The 20,538-nt window shown below is 46.3% G+C and overlaps 1 long non-coding RNA gene across 8 annotated transcripts in view; it reads left to right on the top strand.

The window, feature by feature from the left end:
- Window positions 1-627: 627 nt before the first annotated feature.
- The window catches only part of LOC112664414 (uncharacterized), a 74,708-nt gene continuing 54,797 nt past the window's right edge, over window positions 628-20,538 (top strand). For 2 of the 8 annotated variants that reach the window (XR_004806042.2, XR_007403179.1), the window contains exons 1-3: window positions 14,464-14,567; window positions 15,834-16,007; window positions 18,925-19,107. This is a non-coding gene — a long non-coding RNA (uncharacterized LOC112664414). Of the gene's footprint in view, window positions 898-1,802; window positions 2,451-14,463; window positions 14,568-15,833; window positions 16,008-18,924; window positions 19,108-20,538 lie in introns of those variants that run through there. The other 6 variants (XR_004806040.2, XR_004806037.2, XR_004806038.2 and 3 more) reach the window with 5 other exon arrangements.

The following is a 20,538-nucleotide window of genomic DNA, read 5'->3' as shown; positions in this document are numbered from 1 at the left end:
ACATGCATGTATTCCGCCTGAAGTGCGCTCCTGGGAGCAAGAGACTCAGTCTGGCTGTTGCCTTAGATAATATCTCAGGTGATTGGAGACTTTTGTTAGGGAGCACAAGTATGGAGCTAGGTTGCAGTGTGGAGCAGTTATTGGTGGCATTTTACAGTCACCTCCCATCTTGCAGGGTGGGTAGGGCCATGCTTCCGGTCAGTCCATTGGTAGGTGGAAAAGCCCGGTCCTCTCTTTTGGCGTTTGCTATGTGATCCCCACTATGGCCAGTAGGTGGTGCAAGCCACACACTACTGCCACCACCACCAGCTTCAGTCTTTTCAGCCCTTCTCAGAAGGGAAAGGTCTATTTCTAACTCAGCCTGGGCTTTATGGCAATGCTTAATCACATGGAAAGGAACATGCAATAACTACTGGTATTTCTGTAAACACACATGCTAAGTGCAGCTGCCAGTTGGGGATGAGGACAGAAGGAGCACTCAGTGAGAGGTCTCCTGAGGACAGTCTATAAAAGGAAAACCCTGTGGGTTTTTAATTCAAGAGCTTCCCAGTTAACCTTTGTGACTCATAGAAAGAAACATTTAGAACCCAGAAGGACAATGATACCACATTTTGTGGATGTAACCTGGTCCTCCCTGTCCCCCTCCCGCTTCCCCCGAATGGCCAGTTTCAGGAGGAAAGGCCGGTGCCCTAGCACAGGGCAGGCATGCCCACCTCCCAGAGCCAGCACCTTCTGAACGGACTGTGACTAGTTTTCCTCATCTTGGGTCCTGCCAAGTTGCCTGCTTCTTGTGTTCCTCCTGTCTCTGGAGAAGAGTTGATTAGAATCTCATCCTATCATTAATAAAATTGGCATCAGATGTGAAGCTGAAGAGGCGACACCACGCAAAACAAAAGAGTAAGTGAAATCTGGTCGACGATGAGGCAATAAAGACTGGATGCTTTTAATTTTAATACATGGACACTTGAAAACATTGTACACATAACAAAATTAGCTATCTTAATCATTTTTAAGTGTATTTAACACATTTGTGTTGTGCAACCATCACCACCACCTGCCTCCGAAGTTCTCCTGTTGTAGAACTGAAACGCTGTTCCCATTAGACACTGACTCCTTGTGATCTCCTCCCCATAAGCCCTGGCAGCTGCCATTGGACTTCCTGTCTCCACAAATATGACTATCCCACGTATCCCATGTATGTGGAATCATACGGTACTTGTACTTCTGTGACAGGTTTATTGCACTGAGCACAATGTCCTCAAGGTTCATCTGTGTTGTAGTGTGTATCAGACTTTCCTTCCTTCTTAAGGCGGAATGATATACCATTACATGTGCATATCAGATTTTGTTTCTCACTCATTCATCCATAGACTATGGGGTTGCTTTCATGTTTTAGTTATTGTGAATAGTGCGGTGATTAACATGGTGTACAAATACTGCTTGGAGACCTGCTTTCTCTTCTTTTGGATATGTTCCCAGAAGTGGAATGGCTGGATCATGTGGTCACCGATTTTCAAGTTTTTGAGAAACACCTCTATTGCTTTCCATAGAAGCTTTTACATTCCTACCAACAGTACACAAGAGCTCTAATTTCTTCACATCCTTGTGTAGTTTCTGTTTTGTTTCATTTTTGGATAGTAGCCATCTAAATGGGTATGAGATGGTGTGTGGACACTTAAGTATGTTTTTTCTAAGACTTTCTCTTGAGTGTGCTAGGCAACCTGATACCTTCTTATGACAGTGGTCTTCAGATAAAGATCTCTCCCAACCCCCACTCTCTCCTCAGAACCTCTGCCCACAGAGCCTTCCATGGGTGGGTAGATCTAGGACCAGCCCCTCCACCTCCAACCCACTTGAGAGCAGCTTCATTTGGACCAATCTTAGGTCACCAGAATTTCCTGAGGTGTTACTAGGTCACAGCTTCAGATCCTCTGAGGACAGGAGCCAGACTGGTTGATTTGTTAACTGCACTGTGTTGCTCTCTTGTCCCACAAGTGGAAGGTCCCAGGAATCTCTCCTTTTGCAAGCATCTCCCTGGAAGGAGTGTGGGGAGGCTGGGAAGCTTGAAGTCCTCAGCCTGCCTTTGAAATATCTCATAGTATTGCCAAGGGACATGGCACGGGCACATTTACCCAAAGGGTGGGGGCAGGAGTCACCCAAAGTGTCTGCCCACCTAGGCTTCAGTGGCCCCAAACATTCTCATGGGGTCAATAGCTATATATCATTGTAGGGCAGCCTCTTAATTATAGATTCATTTCATTTTAAGAACTTTTTGAAAACAAAGTGAAACTTTCTTGTGCATCTTGTGAGAGAGACATTCTGTGGCAGATATAAGTCGGTAAAAGGCAGTCTGTTCCCACAGAGCTGAGACTCAGGAGGAGGGCCAGCCAGGATTCAGGGTGAATGACCAAGTGCTAGGGTCTGTGGGGATGCTGGTGTGATGCCCTCAGGTAAGTTTGTGTCTAAGTCCTGGGTTGACACTTGTTTGTTCTGTGTCCATGACAAAAACAAGCTTAATGATAGCTACCGTTGGAGTTGCCAGGAGGTTTAAAATGAGGTAATGATGCACCCACTTAGAAGCATCTGGAATGGGGAAGTGCTGTTAGTGTTCTTCCTCTTTTCCCCCTCATTATCTGCTCAGCCTAAGAGGAGAGTGTTGATGAGCCCAAGTTTAGACAGAGAGGAGGAAGATCAGGGAGTAAAAGCAGTTTTTGGTGGACAGCTGCCCTGGCAGACAGCAGACAGACAGAAGGATGTGCTCCCTGCAGTGGGGAGAAGAAGGAGGAGGGGGAGGAGGTCCAGCTCAGAGATTCCTGGCCCACTCAGGCCAAGGATGAGGTCCCACACAATAGCTACCACTTTCTGGTTAAACTGGGGTTTGACCTTTGGAAGGGCTCAGCTTTCCAAGTGAGGGCTTTGCCCAGATTCCTGCTTTCCTGCTGCAGCTGATGGCCCAGCTGCCCAGAGGCAGGTACAACTTATGGAAGTGCAGGAAAATTCTAGTTTTGCTGTTTTTAAAAAAAGAAATCTGATCATTTATTGAGCATTGAGCTTATGTTTTGAGATGTTCGTTGGCTGGTCACTAAAGGGCTATTCATGGATAAGGGCTTTTTATTAAATGGAAGGTAGTAACTTCTGTGAGGCCGCTCCTGGAACCATCTTAGTTAACAGTTTATAGTTTGCCTTTTGCTGATCTCATCTCATTCTTTCCTTCAACAGGCCAATGTGGCAGGCAGCAGGGTGCCCCTTTTACAGACAGAGAGACAGGGAGACAGACAGAGACAGAGAGAGAGACAGAGAGACAGGGAGACAGAGGCTGAGACTGAGGGCCCAGGCAGGCTTGAGGGAGGTGGCTGGGGCACACCTGAGGCGTCTTAAGGGCGTCCTCATCTTGGTCATGGCTTCCCCCGACCCGATCAGTTGATCTCTCTCTTTGGCTTTGGTTCTGGGGCACACTTTCTGGCATTTGAGAAGCTCCCTTTTCAAGAGAGAAGCTTAGTTCCTATTTCAGCTTTAGGCAGGTGATTTAAAACACCACCTAGTTATGTCTGGGGTGTGGACACATGGAGAAGGCTGACTGAATACAGGGAGAGAAGACTGATCAAATGCAGATCCTAGTTGGCCACTCATGAGCTACCCGACCCTGGAAGTTTCACTTATAGTTTATATCTTGCCTCTTATCAGGGCTCTTCGATTAACTAACCAGGGGCTGGATATAACCAGCCCTTACTTCTCCTGGAGAGGCTAAAGGGCACAGAGAATGGTGAGGAGCATAGCCATTGGGAGGAAAGGGGGCCAGAGAGTGGGGCCAGCTCATTTGACAAGGAGCCCTGGGAAATGTGAAGGTTGTATGTTCTTTGCTGAGTCAGAGCATTCGCTGGCCTCCTCTGTTTTTTGCAGATTCCCTGGAATTTGGTTGCAAAGGGCCTGGCACCTTCCTGTGGCTTTTGAAATCTGGAATGTGGGCAGCATTGAGCAGAGACTGAGGTCCACAGCTGGGGGTGCCCTCACAGTCCTTCCATGCCTGGCGGCTGCAACCTCTAATTTGGGGTCTATTGTGGTATTGTTGGTGTTATTCAGGGTTTTGGTTTCAATAGCATCTGTGATGATTGCTTTGTTATTTCACAGAAATTGGTACCAATGGTTGGCATGTAATGTGGTAGCCTTGGTTCTCTTGCTTTTGCCCAACACCTTCCAGAAGAGCAAGGCAGTAGGAAAGGGAGCGCGGTTAGTTTGCTGAGCTGCAAACATCAGCAGCGGTGGGTGCCTCATACTCTTGCTCAAGCATTTGCCCAGGCATGGTGCATTTGTAAATTTGCAGAAATAATATCATTCGCCTTTATTATTTGCCCCCTAAATATGAAGAAGCTCCATGGCTTTTGTTTTCTCCTTAGTGAGAAAGAAAGAATTTTGCTTTCCTTGAGTCTGGCCAGATTATACAGAGGTGATGCGTTTTAGTACTTACATTTGCCTGTGTTCCTGTCCCTCTGACTTTTACAGACTTGTCTTATTCCTCTGAATAGCAATGCTTGTTGGCACATACTCCTTGGGATCCTTCACATTGTTTCTGGCGAATTTCTAAAGATCACACTGGCTTTTTCTCATAGTCCACGAACTCACAGGATTGATCCTTCAGGCCAGTGTTCTCTCTAGACATCTGGAACACCCTGCTCTGACTTTGCCTGTTCTCCAGATGGTGCTACATCACCTTGGACACAGCCCCCTCCTCTGTGGGGACCCCTCTTTTGTGAGGTGATAGGATGTGATATCTCTGGGGTGGAATGCTTTAAGTCTGCTTTTTCCTGGGATATTTGGTGGCCAGGCTGTGGACCCCATTCTGGCTTTTGGAAGGTGTGCCATTGTCTTGATGTAGGCCACCCTATTTTAGAAGGGACAGGACAGCAAGGATCCCTCCCAGCCTCTTGTTACCTGTACCCACAGCTTTCTATAGGGACAGAGGCTTAGTAGCAAGTAAGGTAAAGAAGGATGAGATTAGTTTGTGGACTGATTTTTTTGAAGTAAGTAGGTGGGATCTTTTAAAAATATTGTTATGTTATTTATTTCATAAAATCAATCCATTTTGATTAATCTGTTGCACCCTGAATGAATTTTGATAATTATACATAGTCATGTAACCACTGCCACAGTTGAGATACAGAACATTCCAGCACCTGGAGAAGTTCCCTTTAACTTCTTTGGAATAACCCCCCTTTATGGCCCCAGGAACCAGTGACCTGTTTTCTATCACTGTAATGTTGCCTTTTCTAAAATTTCATATAAATGCAACCAAACAGTATGTAGTGTTTGCATCTGGCTTCTTTCACTCAGCATAACTGATTTGAGACTTGTCCACATCCTCGTGTATATCAGCAGTCAGTTTCTTTTTACTGTGGAGTGGTTTTGCATTGCCTGGATGCACCACATTCAACTTCCCATTTACCAGCTGATGGGTATTCGAGTTGTTTCTAGGTTTTGGTGATCACGAAGAAAGCTGCATGAACATCATGTACAGGTCTTTGGGTGGATGTCTGTTTTCATTTCTCTTGGGTGAATACCCAGGAGCTGGTTCTCTGGGTCGTAGGATGGTTGTATGATTTGTAAGATACTGGCTAACTATTTTCCAAAGTGGCCATACAAGTCTCTTTCCAAAAGGGGCACTTTCAGCCAGGACATACCACTGCCCTTCCTGGCATCCATGCGTATCTTTCCGTGCAATGATTTTCAAGAAGTTTGTTGGACATGTAATTAAGATACATGGCTTTTAGGCAGAAGACGATTGCATATCTGTGGATGAGATGAGCCCAGCTTTGAACTCTGGGTGCTGTAGAAAGGTTTGCATTGTCGCCTTGAGGAAAGCAGGTACACCCTGACACAGTACAGGTGGGAGTCACATCTCCCGCATGTCCTCTTGGCTCTCATGTGTCAGTTTTGTGGGCGTGCCTCAAATGGCAGTTCCAAGTTCATCCTGAGTTGAGATAACGCCTGGAGGCAAGAGGGAAAATATCTGGGGCTGTCAAATCTGGTGGGAAGTGATTAATCATGGAGACTTTTCTGGCACACTGAACTGACCTTTCTCCCACGTGCAGCAGGGGCAGACAGGGTCAAGTTTAAATCCAAGATGACAAGTGTCTGGATTAAGGAAGGTTGTTTCTGCATGCTTGGCTTGGGGTCAGTGGTTCTGTGTCTCACACCTGGTGAAAACTGACTCTCAAATGAAGAAAGAGTTATGGGGGCTGACTGAGCTTTGGGCTGGAACTTCCTGCAAGGTTTTCACGACTGACATGCCCTTCGCATGTGTTGGGGGCATTCCTGGTTCCTGGCAGCACCCGAATGACTGTTTTACCTTGGAAGTCATCCTCTTGCTCACCATGTGTCCAAACCTTCTGAGTGCAAAATGGGTTGCTTCTCTTGGAGTCCTTCGGCCCTCTCCCATAGAGGGGGTCTTGGGTCAATCGAAGCTTGCATGTTTCGTGGCAGGCACCTGCTACTGTCCATGGGCCTCGAAGTAGCTCCAGATCATGTGATCTGTGGCATTTATTTATTACCAGGTAAAATTTGGCCTCTGAAGAAAAGGCGCTCCCTCTCGCATTGTCTAAGGCTGTGGTTACTGTGGAACCCTTACTTTATTTATGGTTCAGAGGTGGGAGTCCAGGCATCAGGTGGAGGGGACACACATGGAGGTTAAGGCCCAGGGTCAAACTTGGGTGAGGTACACTCCATCCAAAGCCTTGGTTAAGGAGGGGTGTGTCTCGATTTTCTTATTGAGAGCAGTGACAACACACTAGATGATATCCTGTCATAAACTCCTGGACTAGAACTCGTCTTTTCAAAAGGCAAGGGCATCCTGTTCCAATGTTGGAAGCCCCTGTGAGGCCCACCCTGCCAGCCCGGTCAGCAGCATGAGGCCATCTCCAGTACACAGCCCTCTGAGTCTTTCCGGGCTCTGCTTCTCCTTGCAGCTGGTCTCAGAGACAAGGTCTCTGCCTGCTTCAGTGTGTGATCTGGTGTCCCTCACCTACTTTAAGACCAGACTTTCAAAATCTCTCTGAACGAAAGCAGCAGGCAGTATTACCTAATTTGTCTCTAATCTGATAGTCCTAGGATAATCCTGGAGGGGAAAGTGGTGTGCTGAGCACTCCCTGGCTTACTCAATAAAAAACACATTGGGAAACAGTGGTATTTTTCTGTTTTAAAATAGGTAGGTTTGGAAGGAGCTGGGAAACTGTGGGGTGGAGTTACAAAATGACTATAATTGTGGGAGAAATATTTTCTTTCAATTTTGAAACACATTAAACGAGATATACAATTTAGAAATAATTTACTGTTGGAGGAAGGCTCTTTCATCCAAGGGGGGGACATTTCTTCTGGTTGGAGGGGTCATGGGAAGGGGACCCCAGGGTCCCTCGCCCCCCATCTTGTTCTCTTTCAGTTTCACTATGGCCAAACAGAGCAGAAAGTCACAGTGTAGGAGGAAAAAGCCCCTGCGTTTTTCTCTCACAGGAAACAGGAGGATGCAGGGTTGAGTACGGATTATCAGAAGGAGAAAACTCACCCTGTTGACACAGATGAAAGGCTGCCTGTGGGCCTTTCTGGGTGCCACGGAGGGCACTGATCACATAAGGCACTGTGATGGTGGCACTGCTCTGCCCACATAGCTCTCATGGGCATCTTGAATGAATGTCTGCTGAATGCCACTCTATGTTGGGTACCATGCCAAGCACTTGGGAAGCCAGGACAGACATGGAGACATTGCCCTTGCCCTGGTGCAAGACAACAATCACTGGTGCTGGGGTAATGGTAAAGGTCTGGAGCCTAGGCCTGGCCAGGGGAGGGGATGTCATGGGGGGGCTTTAAGGGGGCAGGGCTTATAGCAGTGCTTGTGGAGAGGATGAGGGTTGGACAGTCTTGGATAGCATAGTAGTAATAAGTCAAAGAGAAGGGAGGGGCTGGAGAGACCCTCCTACAAATGTCAATGGTGTGAACTGGGGTGCTCAGGAAGTGGGCATGCTGTGTGAGTGGGCAGTGGGCTTGGGAGGAAGGACCAAACTCTGTCTCGAGGAGATCAGTCCAAAGTGTTTGAATGATAGGCATCTTGGATGGTTCTAGAGCTGACTGTGTGATGCTTTGTGTCAGACAGACATACTAGTCGGCCTGAGGCTCATTTTTAGGGCTTTTCCTTATTTCTCTCGTCACTATCTGAGTAGCTGGATCTGGCTTTTGATTCCTTCCAAATGTGTCAATCTTCATGTATCTGCCGCCAAACATCTATCTATGTGTTCTGTCAACTGTCTGATATCAAACACATGCATGCACTACCACGCATGCAAACATGTCACATACCAACTGCATGCTCTCCACTGGTCAGTTAAGTCCTTGATTCTTCCTGAACTCCATGTATGTACAGCCAACTGCGCACTTCATGTCTCCACTGGGATCTATCTCTCTTAGGTGCCTTGAACTTGACATATCCTGAACTGAACCCTTTATCCATGCTCCCTTTCCAGCCTGTCCTTTCTCCAGGTCTCCACCCGCTCAGTCTCTGCAAAAGTCTACTCCTTTCTCCAGCTACTCAGGGTGAAAACCCTGGAGTCATCTTTGATTTCTTTTTTTTTTTTTCTTTCACTCCCGATGCTTCATCCATCAGGAATCCTGTCAGTTCTTCCTCTGGAGTATATCCAGAATCCATTGACTTCTCTCTGCACCAGCATGCACAGCTGCCATTGTGCCTCATCTGACACCAAGGGTGCTACTGCCCCACTAGACCCCTTTCTCCTTTTGCTCCCCTGCAGGCTATTCTCTGCATCTCGTAAAAACAAGTCAGATCATTCCATTCTCCTGTTCAGTACCATTCCCTTATATTGATATTCCAAGTCCTTTTCTCAGCCCACAAAGCTCTCCATGGTCTGGTCTGTGGTACCTCTGTATCTTTTACCTCTGACTCAGTTCACTCTACTTCATATTCTCCTCTTTACTAGACTCCTTGAAACCCTTTAACATGTAAGTATGCACCTACCCCAGGACATTTGCACTAACTGGTTTCTCCTGGAGAATTTTCCTTCTGATATGTTCATGGCCTGCTCTTCCATTCCTTTCAGGTCCCTTATCGTAGAGGCTTTCCTGGGCCACAATGTATAAAACAGCAGCTTCCTCTCCATCAGTCTTTTTTCTTATTTAATTCCTAGAAATAAGCCTCATATTATGTGGTCTTTATTAAAATACTAAAACACAGGAAAACTTTTAACAAAACATTTCTATTCCAGGGACTTGCCCAAGCATTAAAAATATTTTTTCTAGTTCACTTGAGTTTACAGAAGGATTTCATCTGCTTTTGTAGATTCACTGGTTGTGATGAGAACGTTAAGAGGCCAGGTGTAAGTCAAGAAATTCCATGAGCATTTGCAATAAAATAGCCCTCCATCATTCTTTGATCTCTAAACTAACTCTGCTTGTTTCTCGGTTTTACTTATCACCACTTGGCATTAATTTTGTTAATTGTCTCCTTGTTCTTAAGGAAATACACGAGAGTAAAGAACTTGTCTTCTTTTCTATCAGCAGAACCTAGAACAGTTTTGGCATTGGTTCTCTAAGCTGTTCGTAAATATTTGCCGAATGAATTGAATGAACTAATTTTTTAGCGGGTTTGGAGGAGCTGACTTGGGAAGACTCTGCATACTATTGTGGTGATCTAGGTGTGGTGTGATTAAGGCCTAGACTAGACGGGCGGCCTCTGGGATGTAAAGGAAGGGACGAATGAGGGAAGAGTCTTTAGACTGGATATTGCAGGAGAGGGATGCTCACTTGGCCATGCTTTGGATGACTCTAAGGGCTGTGTTTCAGACTCAAGGTATGAGTTAACCGTAGGTATTTAGATGCCTCCTGGTATCTGGTCTGACCCCCTGCTAGGCCCTTGTTACGTGATTCTGGCCTCTGTCCCAGTTCCTCAGCTCTCACCCCATAGCCTTAACCCAAATGGCTAACTAAGCCTGAGGTTGTAGACTGACGTTTAGAGAAAAAGATAAAGAGCCTCATCCAAGCTAAGTAGAAAAGATAAAAATAAATTGATCTATGATGTAAGAAAATGTAAAGATGTGTAAAGGTATCAGGTTGTACATGGGTGCTTGAATTTCTTTAAATTTTGTACATGGCCATTTGAAATTAGTAATTTAATATTATGTTTCATTTTTAGCATGGAGTTCATTTTCATAGAGGAATTGGCTGATAGGTATGGCTTTGGCCATGAGGCTATAACCCAGCTATTATCACTGACTTGCTGGAAGCTGCCCAACCAGGAGCCTAGGAGGTGTAAAGAAAAATTATCCCAAACTTGAATTGAGGACAAAGGATGTCTCCGTGTCCTTTTAATGTCATACCTGAGCATTGTCTACTAGGTTCACTGAAGGGTCCCTAAATCTCTAGGGGTACATATGTTTGTTCCATGTACTATTTACTAGATGTTAGGACTCAGACTCTGTGAAGTTACATGCTAACCTATCCTTACGAGAGGGTAAATCTCACATACCTTTTGCTGCGTAAGAATGCAAACCATTTCTGTCTGGTTGAAAAGGTAACCACAGATGTTACAGTTTTCTTGTGGCATAGAATATTAACTAGTTTTATATGTAATTTAGTTCAGTGAACTTAATGTTTGTCTCCTCCACCTCCAAATTCATGTTGAAATAGTAATTCCCAGGGTGCTGGTATTAGAGACTGGAACCCTTGGGAGATGACTAGATCATGAATGAAATTAGTGCTTTTATGAAAGAGACTTCAGAGAGATCCCCTGCCCCTTTGCCATATGAGGACATGCTGAGAAGATGCCCGTCTATGAATCCAGAAGTAGGTCTTCACCAGACCCCAGATCTGCTAGCGCCCTGATCATTTGGACTTTCTAGCTTCCAGAACTGTGAGAAATGAATTTTGGTGGCTTATAAGCCACTCAGTCTAGAGGATTCTGTTACAGCAGCCCAACTGGACTAAGACAATATTTATGACAGAGTTCTTCCCCAAACTGACTGTCCATCTCTGTTTCTCTAATACTGATTCTCAGCATTAGAGATTCAACTCATTGACAAGTTGAATAAATGTGCTTAGTATATATATATATTTGACAGTATGAGGCCATGTTTCATCATTTTGAAAATGATGCTTTGACCGAGGAGATAAAATGGCTCATGTGCTAGCTGTGTAAACCCAAACTTACAAAATGATGTCAGTGTCTTTGAATACATATGTAAAGGACTTAACCTACTTTCCCTCATCTTATTTCTATTTAAAAAAAAAGTCTTTTTAGTAGGCTCCATGCCAGGAGTGCAGTCCAGTGCAGGGCTTGAACTCATGACCCTGAGATCAAGGCCTGAACTGAGATCAAGAGTCAGACACTTAACTGAGTGAGTCACCCAGGTGCCCCCATCTTATTTCTATTTTTGAGCGTGCATTTCTCATGGACCATTGGTCAAAAGATGGGGACAGAATACGACTCTGGCAGTTCAGGCTAAACCAGCTCTTTTACTCTGCTCATTCACCCCTGTTTTCTTTTTAATAAATTGTCTTTAAAAAACAGAGAGCATGATCCAGCAACAAATGGGGGCCTGTGCCCTGCCAAGTCTAGATAATTAAGACTGGGGGGTAGGCTCTGCATAGCACTTTCTCCACCATCATCTGAGGGGCTCTAAACTAGATCTTGCAGTTTGCTTGTGGAGCGGGGGGTTGGGCTGGGAGTTAGATGTATGGTCTTGCATCTCATATGTGTGGTGTGGTCCAGAGGCTGGGTTGATCCTATATTTTGCACGGCCTTGCCTTGCTCTGGCATCGCTGCCCCCAGAGGCACCCCAGTTCTGCCCTGGCTCTAGCTATGTGTGTCATTCACTGATGTTGCCAATAACTACTTATTCCCATGGGGCTTGATTATCCCCTAACGGCCAGTATGGAAAACTCACCTCCTTTCTCACCTCCTGGAGGTGTGGAGGCAAGTGAGAGAAAGAAAACCCCCCAGAATGGAAAAGTGTGATCCGAAAGTTGGAAATATGGGTAAAAGATGACTCCGTGTCCTTTCAGTGTCACCCCAGAAAATACTGCTTTGTGCAGGATCATTATTCTGGATGGAAGAAATTATGGGATGCTTTATTCATGGGGTCCATGTCACTTAAGACTGTCCTTTTATCTTTGAGGTGGATGGGAGTGAGGGGGGGCAGGGGGCTACAGCATTCCAGAAATCACCTCATTTTGCATTTCCTAGGTCCAAAGCTGAGACAGCTTTCTGTTCTAAGAACCTTTGAAAGTGGTTCTTGTTTTTCTAAGACCATTAATCAAAAATTAAAAAAAAAAAAAAATCACCAGGAAGAAAACTAACCTGAAGATTTTGGGTTATTCTCAGGTATCAGGTCACTGAGTCTGTGGCTCCAGACTGAGCAGCCGCACAAAAAGGTGGTGGTGGGGGGTAGAAGGGAGGTGGGAGGGGCAGCTGTTGGTGCCCCAAGTGGAGCTTGCTTCAGGAGGAGTGGATTGATTTTCCTGGTGGGGAAGGCCTGTAGCTGAGTGCTCATATTGCAGGACCAAGGGGTGGCTCAGGGTTACTCTGTGAGTTCACAGATGGATTCTGACCTGAGAGCTGGTCTACCCTGAAATTAGGAGGAATCGTGGAACATGCTGCAATGCACAGAAGCCTTCTTTTTCTCAGGATTGTGACTCCTAAAAGTATTCACCTCCTTTGTCTCATTTAAAATGCTTGTTTTTACAAGGTGACTTTATTAAGAGTGATGTCCATGGATGTTGTATTTCTAATCTGCTATGTTGTTTACCTCAAGGAAAAATGGGTTTGCTTTACATTATTGACTTAACTTGGTGGAAAATATTACCCTGGTGGGGATGGAGATGGGGCTGCCATTTTGAAATAACTACACAGGTTACCTCTTCAGGTAGGATGCAGCTTCTCACATTAAGCACAAATGGGTTTTGAAAATATACACATAATGTGATAAGTGCAATGGGACGTGTTTCTCTCTCCTTCTCCACTCTATCCTTGGGCTTACATGTATCCATAACACACACACACACACACACACACAAGCATGCACACATGAGGATTTTTTGAAATATGACTCAACAGTATAAAGAGGCCCTTTTAGCATCAGAGCACACAGGAACTCTGCTATGGTGACTTCAGTTCTGGTAGTCTGATTGTCTTGTGGTTACTCTACCCTGAGGCCAGACCACAGTGAGGGCCTCCCCTGTCCCCACCCAACCACACCAAAGTGGGGAAAGGGGCCATGGGGAACACAAGAAGAACTTTGCCCCATCACCCATGAGAGGGTGACCGCAGGAGCCTTGCTTGAAGGTCTTGGGATGGGGGTGATTATCCCTGTGGATTCTGTGAGGGTCGGAATATATGACCTGATATGAAGTAAAAGATGGTCTTTTTTTGATGAGCATCTTTTACCATGCTCATCCATCCAGATTCTGACTGTATCTGATCAGCTATCAGTAAACCGTTGAAAATGGATGGTTGCCCACCGTCACCTACTATAGAAGGCAGGGTGCTTGGTGACATTGCTAGCCAGCTGGATACATTTCTTACCAAATAGCACTGTGGACAGGGAACATTTCTTTGACCCTACTCTAGCTATTTCTCCTCTCCCACCTAGTTTCCTGTCTGCCACCACCTACCACCCATTTAGCAATCGATTAAATAGGATATTTTACAAGAGCGTCCCATGAGGTTTTGTTTTGGAAACTGTGGATTCAGTGAATAAGGCAGATCCCAGTGGTTTGGTAGTCTTTCTCTCTCGTTAATCAGAAGGGATGAAATAATAATATGATGGGAGGTAGCAGGACTTCTAGCTGTAGCTTCTATGGTCGAAGTGGTAGATTTCAGGGAGGCCGTACTGCCACATGGCTGAGCGCCAGCATGGATACCAGACAGACATGGGCTGGAACAGTGGCCGTGCCTGTGGCCCTTGGTTGCTTCATGTGGAAATTGGAAATGATTGTGTCTGCTCCACAGGTTCTTATAAGGATTATGTGGAAAGCACTGAGCCCTGTGTCTGGCTCCTGGAACAGGAGTACTAGTGACCGAAGGTCATTATAGTCACTGCTGTTGGGGAATGTGCCTCCTTGTAGGAGGAACTGGATGGAGCCTTCATGGAGAAAAGAATGTTCCATGTTGACTTCTACACAAGAGAGCAGGAGTGAGCCCCCCACTGGCTAAACCAAGAAGACTGTAGGACTGGGGCACCCTGGCCGCCTGGGGCTTTCTGGAAGCTCTGCCCCCTTGTTCCAGATGGGTTATCTGCCCCAGACTCAGCAGGAACTCTGTGGCAGATGATGGCTCAGAGAGTGGCCCAAGGTAGACACTCACAATGGGCAAGCACTGGCAGGAATAGCAAGAGGGGGAGGGGAACAGAGACCCCATGCAAAGGAGTAGGTTTTGAAATCAGTGAGTGCACTACTTCTTTTTTTGAGATGTGTCATTTGACTCTGTGTCTTAGAAAGCCAGCCCTGCCTCTCTCACCTCAACTGACTCTTGGACTTCGTAAGTGACCATCTCCTAGTCTTCTAGCAAAACACTTGAGGTAAACTCCTTACAAAGCCTTGTACAGGATTCAGAGGAGGGTGGGAGGCAAGGAGCAAGGGATTTTGGTTCTGGAAGAGCTCTCGCCCACAGCAATGCATCCAGACTGACCCATTCATTCTGGTGTCTCCATGGGAGACACAAAGCTGAGACCTGCCCGGTCTCTCTAACTGGAAGCATCTGCTGGTAACTTAGCCCTGAAGGGAGTTACAGAGAATCTGACAGGAAAAGGGGTCACTGGGTGATCTGGCTTCCTCTCATCTTCCCCTGGTCATTTCTGAACTAAAACCTGGCCTCAGCCCTCAGGCATGACCCCCTCCCCCCAATCCCAGACACCTGCAAATGGTGATTTCCTCCTGGGGTTCTGGGTAAGTAGTACAGTGGAGGTGGCCAGCATTTAAATGAAGCCTCTGACATGGCTTAATTTATGACACCCGACTAAAAAAGATGCAAAGACCTTTTGACAAACTGTTAAATAAAGACTGCAAGTTGTGGAGTGATACATGTAGCAAATTCTTATTACATATGTATGTAAATGTATAAAGTTCTGGAGGGCTGTGCCCTAAACCACTGGCAAAGATTAAGAGAAAAGGAGAGAACTTTAGCTTTTTACATTAAGAACTTCTTTTTCTTTTTTCCTCCAGAAATTTCAGATATTCTTGAAAGCATGACTTACCATATAATACACACTCTGTACTTTCCTTGCCACCTGACAACCTCAGAAAACACAAAACCAGTTCTGTCTTTAAAAACTTCTGCTGACTGCACACACTCTGCCCCTTCCAGTTCTCTCCGAGCGCTTCTAGTCCTCGTGACCCCGGTTCCCATCCCTCGGCTACGAGTCCTCATCACTACTGTCACCTGCTAATTTCCTTCAAGATCACGGGCCACATTTATTGGCAATTTTTCTTAATCAAGTTTCAAGTTCACAAAACCATCCTTCGCCTTGTAGTGAGGCAATGCGGGGAGTCATCTTCCACAGCACAGCGGAAAGAATCTGGATCAATACAAACTCAGAGCCCGTTCAAAGCACCTCGCAATGCTTTAGAGTTTTTTCTTCCATTTCTTCCTTGATGCTTTTTCATGATAAGCTTCCTTTGTTTTCAACTGTGCATTGCCTCATTCTCCTATACTTTGATTTCTTTAAGAAACCAAGCCACTAGGCTGATGTGAGGCTGTCCCGAATGCCGAGGTTCTCTTGAAGTAGTTTCATCTCTTAACTGTGCTCTGTTGATAAACTCATCACAACCAGGTTTTCTTCTATCAGAGGGTTGGTGAGTTCAGATGCAGTCAGAGCTGTAGGAAATGTGAAAATATCACAATCCGTCCTCTGAGAATTCTGCGGATCCTCGGCATCAAACGCGGCTTCCCGTGCTCTGCAGGCCTCCACAGATCGCCTGCGGCCTCCTTCAAGCTTCTGGCTTCTGCCTGGAGCAATCGGGTAATTAATTCCTCAGACGCTAAGTGGGTGATGGAGGCTGGGATCCAGCCAGCAGCCCGGCCCCCGCCCGAGCGGTGTGTTCTCACACCCTCTCCCTCCGGCCTTTGGGGCTTCCCTGTCTCTGCCGTTGGCCTCCTCAGGCTGCCCCCGCCTCCTTGTGCCGGCTGGACATGACAGTCTGCAGGCAGCTTGGCCCTCAGGGTGGGCTCGGCCTATCCCAGAATGATCAGAATAAGAGAGCTGCGTGAATGTGGGTGTGCATGTGCCTTAGCACATCCCTTCAGACTTGGGTAGGGTGTGCACGAGTTAGGATTTAGGTGTTGCTCGAGTATTTATCAAATAAATACAAAGAAAACAAAAGCACAAGTATAAAGATTGCATGTGGCAGGGCCACTGGCGGGTTGTGTTCCCCTGGGTGAGTCCCCTTCCAGAGCCTGGTCTGGCCTCTGGGGAAGCCACTCTGCCTAACTCCCTGCTGGCGATGCAGGGCTTACAGCCACTGAGAACCTGGTGCTCACTTTTTGCCGGGCAGGCTGCCATCCCAGATCTCTTTGAGCCTGGCTGAGGAGCCAGGGGACACCTGCTCCCTAAGGCATTCTCCTTCTCCTCCCAGACTTGTCCACCTAACCAGGCTGACCCCTCTGAGAACCTAAGGGAAGGCTGGACCTGCCATCCATGAAAATACACTGGTACAGCACAGTTTGCTTGACATCTTAGGACTGGTGCCCTGGGTTAAGAGCTTTTGTCTTCGGAAAGTGTCTGCTTCTTGTGCAATGGGGTCTGCCCTCCATCCTCCCTCACACAGGGACTTGGAACTGTGAACCTCCAGCCTCTGGAGAAAGAGGGAGTGGTGATGCTCAGGATGAAGGCAAGATGGTCCTGGGTTCCAGGAGTGGCTTGAGCTGCAGTGGGATTGCTGCTGGCTGGGCTCCAGGAGACTGCAGAGTCCTGTGCCCCACACCCCACACACCCAGCTGAGATGGCTGATGGACCCAAGGCATTTTTTTCCCATGCACTCGTCACTTCTGCAAAACCTTCCAAACCTGCCAGAGGCAACTAGTGAGCTTGTGGAGGTTACATGACAGCTGGGACAGGACTCTGGGAGACAGCCTGCCCCAGCACGGCCACCCTTCCTCCTCTCCTCCTCTCTTTCCCTCCCCTCTGGGTTGGTCTGGCCTCAGAGGAGTGGTAGGAACTAGGGGGTTTGCACTTAACAAAGTCCACCAGGGCCTCGTTGATGTTTTGGCGAACAGGGCCTAGAATGCACCTTGCATGGTTGACCTCCATTCCCAGCCATGCCCCTGGCATTTTGGAGTGACAAAACCCTTTGGTGAGCTGCCACTGCAGCTTGGATTCACTCTGTGCTGAGCTTGTGCATTTGGCCCGTTCCAGTCCTCACTCGACATTAGGGTGAGGCAGTGGCTGCGACATTTCAGGGCAGGGGGCAGCCAGTAGCCTCGGTTTCAGAGTTGGTCAGGCCCATGCCCAAGTTCTAGCCTGTCATTTATCTGTGGAGTTGACCACGGGCAATTTCCCATCCTCCCTGGCACTCTAGTTCCTTGTTGGTAAGTGAGGATAATTACACAAGCCATTGGTGGGGATGGGGGTGGGGTATAATAATTACGTAATTACATTACAGGGTCACAAGATGAAATGAGGTCAGTCTTACAGAATTTAGCTTAGAACTGGGTACACAGAAGACTCAGAGTTATCAGCCGTAGTGTAGGATGGGATCGGCTGCATTTCTCACCTACTTCTCTGAGCAAAATTGTTTCTGCTCCCTTCCTCACATTGCTTGACATAACGTTTTCCTTTAAAACTTTGAAGTGTGTTCTGTAGCATTAGAAATGCAGTCCGATGAGTCAACAACTTCTTTTTTTTTACTTTTTTTTTTTTTTTAAATTTATTTATGATAGTCATACAGAGAGAGAGAGAGAGAGAGGCAGAGACACAACAGGCAGAGGGAGAAGCAGGCTCCATGCACCGGGAGCCTGATGTGGGATTCGATCCCGGGTCTCCAGGATCGCGCCCTGGGCCAAAGGCAGGCGCCAAACCGCTGCGCCACCCAGGGATCCCGAGTCAACAACTTCTTTACAAAGTGATGACGGCTAGGCCATGGTGGCTGTTCATCCATGGACCCATCACTTCTCCAGCAAATGCCTGCTGCTGGCTGGTCCTGTTTCCACACTTGGCATGAGGGGCACTGGGCCTTTCGAAGGACTCTTTCGAAGAGTACTCAGTGCAGCAGGCCCGGGTCTGTAGCACCTTCCTGGGGAGAGGTAGGCTTGACCCCTGGGCCAGGTGGGAGGCAGCCACCTGAGGACTGTGTTCAGACTCATGTGATCTGAGCCTCCTGCCATCACACTTGCTGGGGGTGAGCCTTTCCTTTCCCTGGAAAGTTCAAGTCTTAGAAATGGAATGAAGACTTTGTTTACATGTTTTCCCCCTAGCTGAGTCACCTGTGGTTTTTCGTTCCCAGAACCCATTCTGCTGTGTTTCGGTTTAGGGGGAGTCGTGTGTGTGCCTCGCTTCTCCCACAACTGAGCCAAGCTTTGCCTCACCCCTTCCCACACCCCGACCTTCCAAGGAAAGCTTCTGGGTGTGTGGTGAGCAGTTTTCTAGTGGTTGAGAAGAGAAATGGAGAGTGACATGCTTGTTTGCATCATTTTGAACATTTTTAGTTCAGTAAAAACAACACACCAAAACCAACCTTCCACTTAACTCACCTTTTAGAAACACCCCGTGCCCTCTTGAACTCAGTGGTCGTGGTCCCTGCTCTGGCCTCTGCTGGGACAAACTCTGCTCACACCCAGTTCTCAGACCGGTCTTGCGTACTCTGTGTGTCCTTCCCAGGCTGCCTGGAGGCAGAGCTTCTTTTCCCACTGCTTAGGGTGGACTTTTTACCTTTCTTCTTTAGGAGCTGACAGCAGATTGCCCCAGCTTGACGGTGAGCCCCTGAGCAGTCGGAAGATTCCTATAAAAATCGTAGTCACTGTAAAGGAAAACAAACACAGCAAAGCTCAAAGAAGAAAGTCAATTTCGGTTGAGATCCAGCCCTCCAGAAACAATAACTGGCCACATTTGCTGCAATGGCTGTCTGGTTAGTTCACTCTATACGGCTCCCAGGTGATGTTCAGGTGGTGTTACAGAAACGGCATCGCGTGAGCCATCGCTGTTGGGAGAACTGGCTGGCACTACACTTCTTTGTCATTTCTTTTCCACTCCTTCCCCTTCCTGGCCTGGCATCTATTATATTTCGTAAGAAGTTGGTTTCTGAAGGGTCTTCACTGATGTCCTTGGCTGATTATTCAACATACTTTTCTTGAGAGGTAGAATGAGTGGTTAGGAATAGACTCCATACCTCCAGCCAGGGTGGAGGCAGGAGGATAACTGTACGACACTGCACAGGTCACAGAAAAATCTCTGTGCCTCGGTTTCCACATCTCTATAAACGGGGATGAATAATAATGCTTACCTCACACATTTGTGCTGGTGCTTGATTATGTTTTTATTATTATTCTCTTAATCGAGGTATAACTGATATATGACATTACGTGAGTTTCAGGTGTATATGATTCGACATTTGTATATACTGTGAAATGATCATTGGAATAAGTCTAGTTATCATTTTCATCACACAAAGTTACACATTTTTTTCCATATGATAAGAACTTTTAAGATTTACTCTTTTAGCAACCTTCAAATCTGCACTACGATGTTATTGACAATAGTCACCATGCTATACATTACATCCTTATACCTTATTTATTTTCTAACTGGAAATTTGCACCTCTTGACCCCCTTCACCCATCTTGCCCAGCCACCAACTTTTCCCCCCCTCTGGCAACCACTAATCTGTTCTCTGTGTTTATTTGTTTTGTTCATTTGTTTTTTCAAATTCCAGGATAATTAACATACAGTTTTATATTAGTTTCTGGTGTACAACATAGTGATTCAACAATTCTATACATTTCTCAGTGTTCATCACGATAAGTGGGTTCTTCATCCCCTTCATCCATTTCATCTCCCTCCCAACCTTCCCTCTGGTAGGCACCTGTTTGTTCTCTGTATTTCAGTCTGGTTTTTTTTGTTTGCGTCTTTTTTCCTTTGTTTTGTTTAAGTTCTCCATATGAGTGAAATCAGATGATATTTATCTTTCTCCGACTTATTTCACTTAGCACAATACCCTCAAGTTCTATTCATGCTGTCCCAAATGGCAAGAACTCATTCTCTTATTTTTTTTATGGTTGAGTATTATTATATCTATATATCTATATCACATCTTCTTAACCAATTATCTTTAGGATATTTCCATGTTTTGGCTTTAGGCTACTGTAAATAATGCTGTAACATAGGGGTGCATATATCTTTATGAATTAGCGTTTTTGTTTTCTTTGGGTCAATACCCAGTAGTGGAATTACTGGATCATATGGTATTTCTATTTTTAACTTTTTGGAGAAAACATCATACTGTCTTCTACAGTGGCTGCACCGATTTGCATTCCTACCAACAGTACATAAGAGTTTCCTT

Source organism: Canis lupus, chromosome 17 (genome assembly GCF_003254725.2).
Source record: "Canis lupus dingo isolate Sandy chromosome 17, ASM325472v2, whole genome shotgun sequence".
NCBI lineage: Eukaryota > Metazoa > Chordata > Mammalia > Carnivora > Canidae > Canis > Canis lupus.
This window is presented reverse-complemented; position numbering and strand designations above follow the sequence as displayed.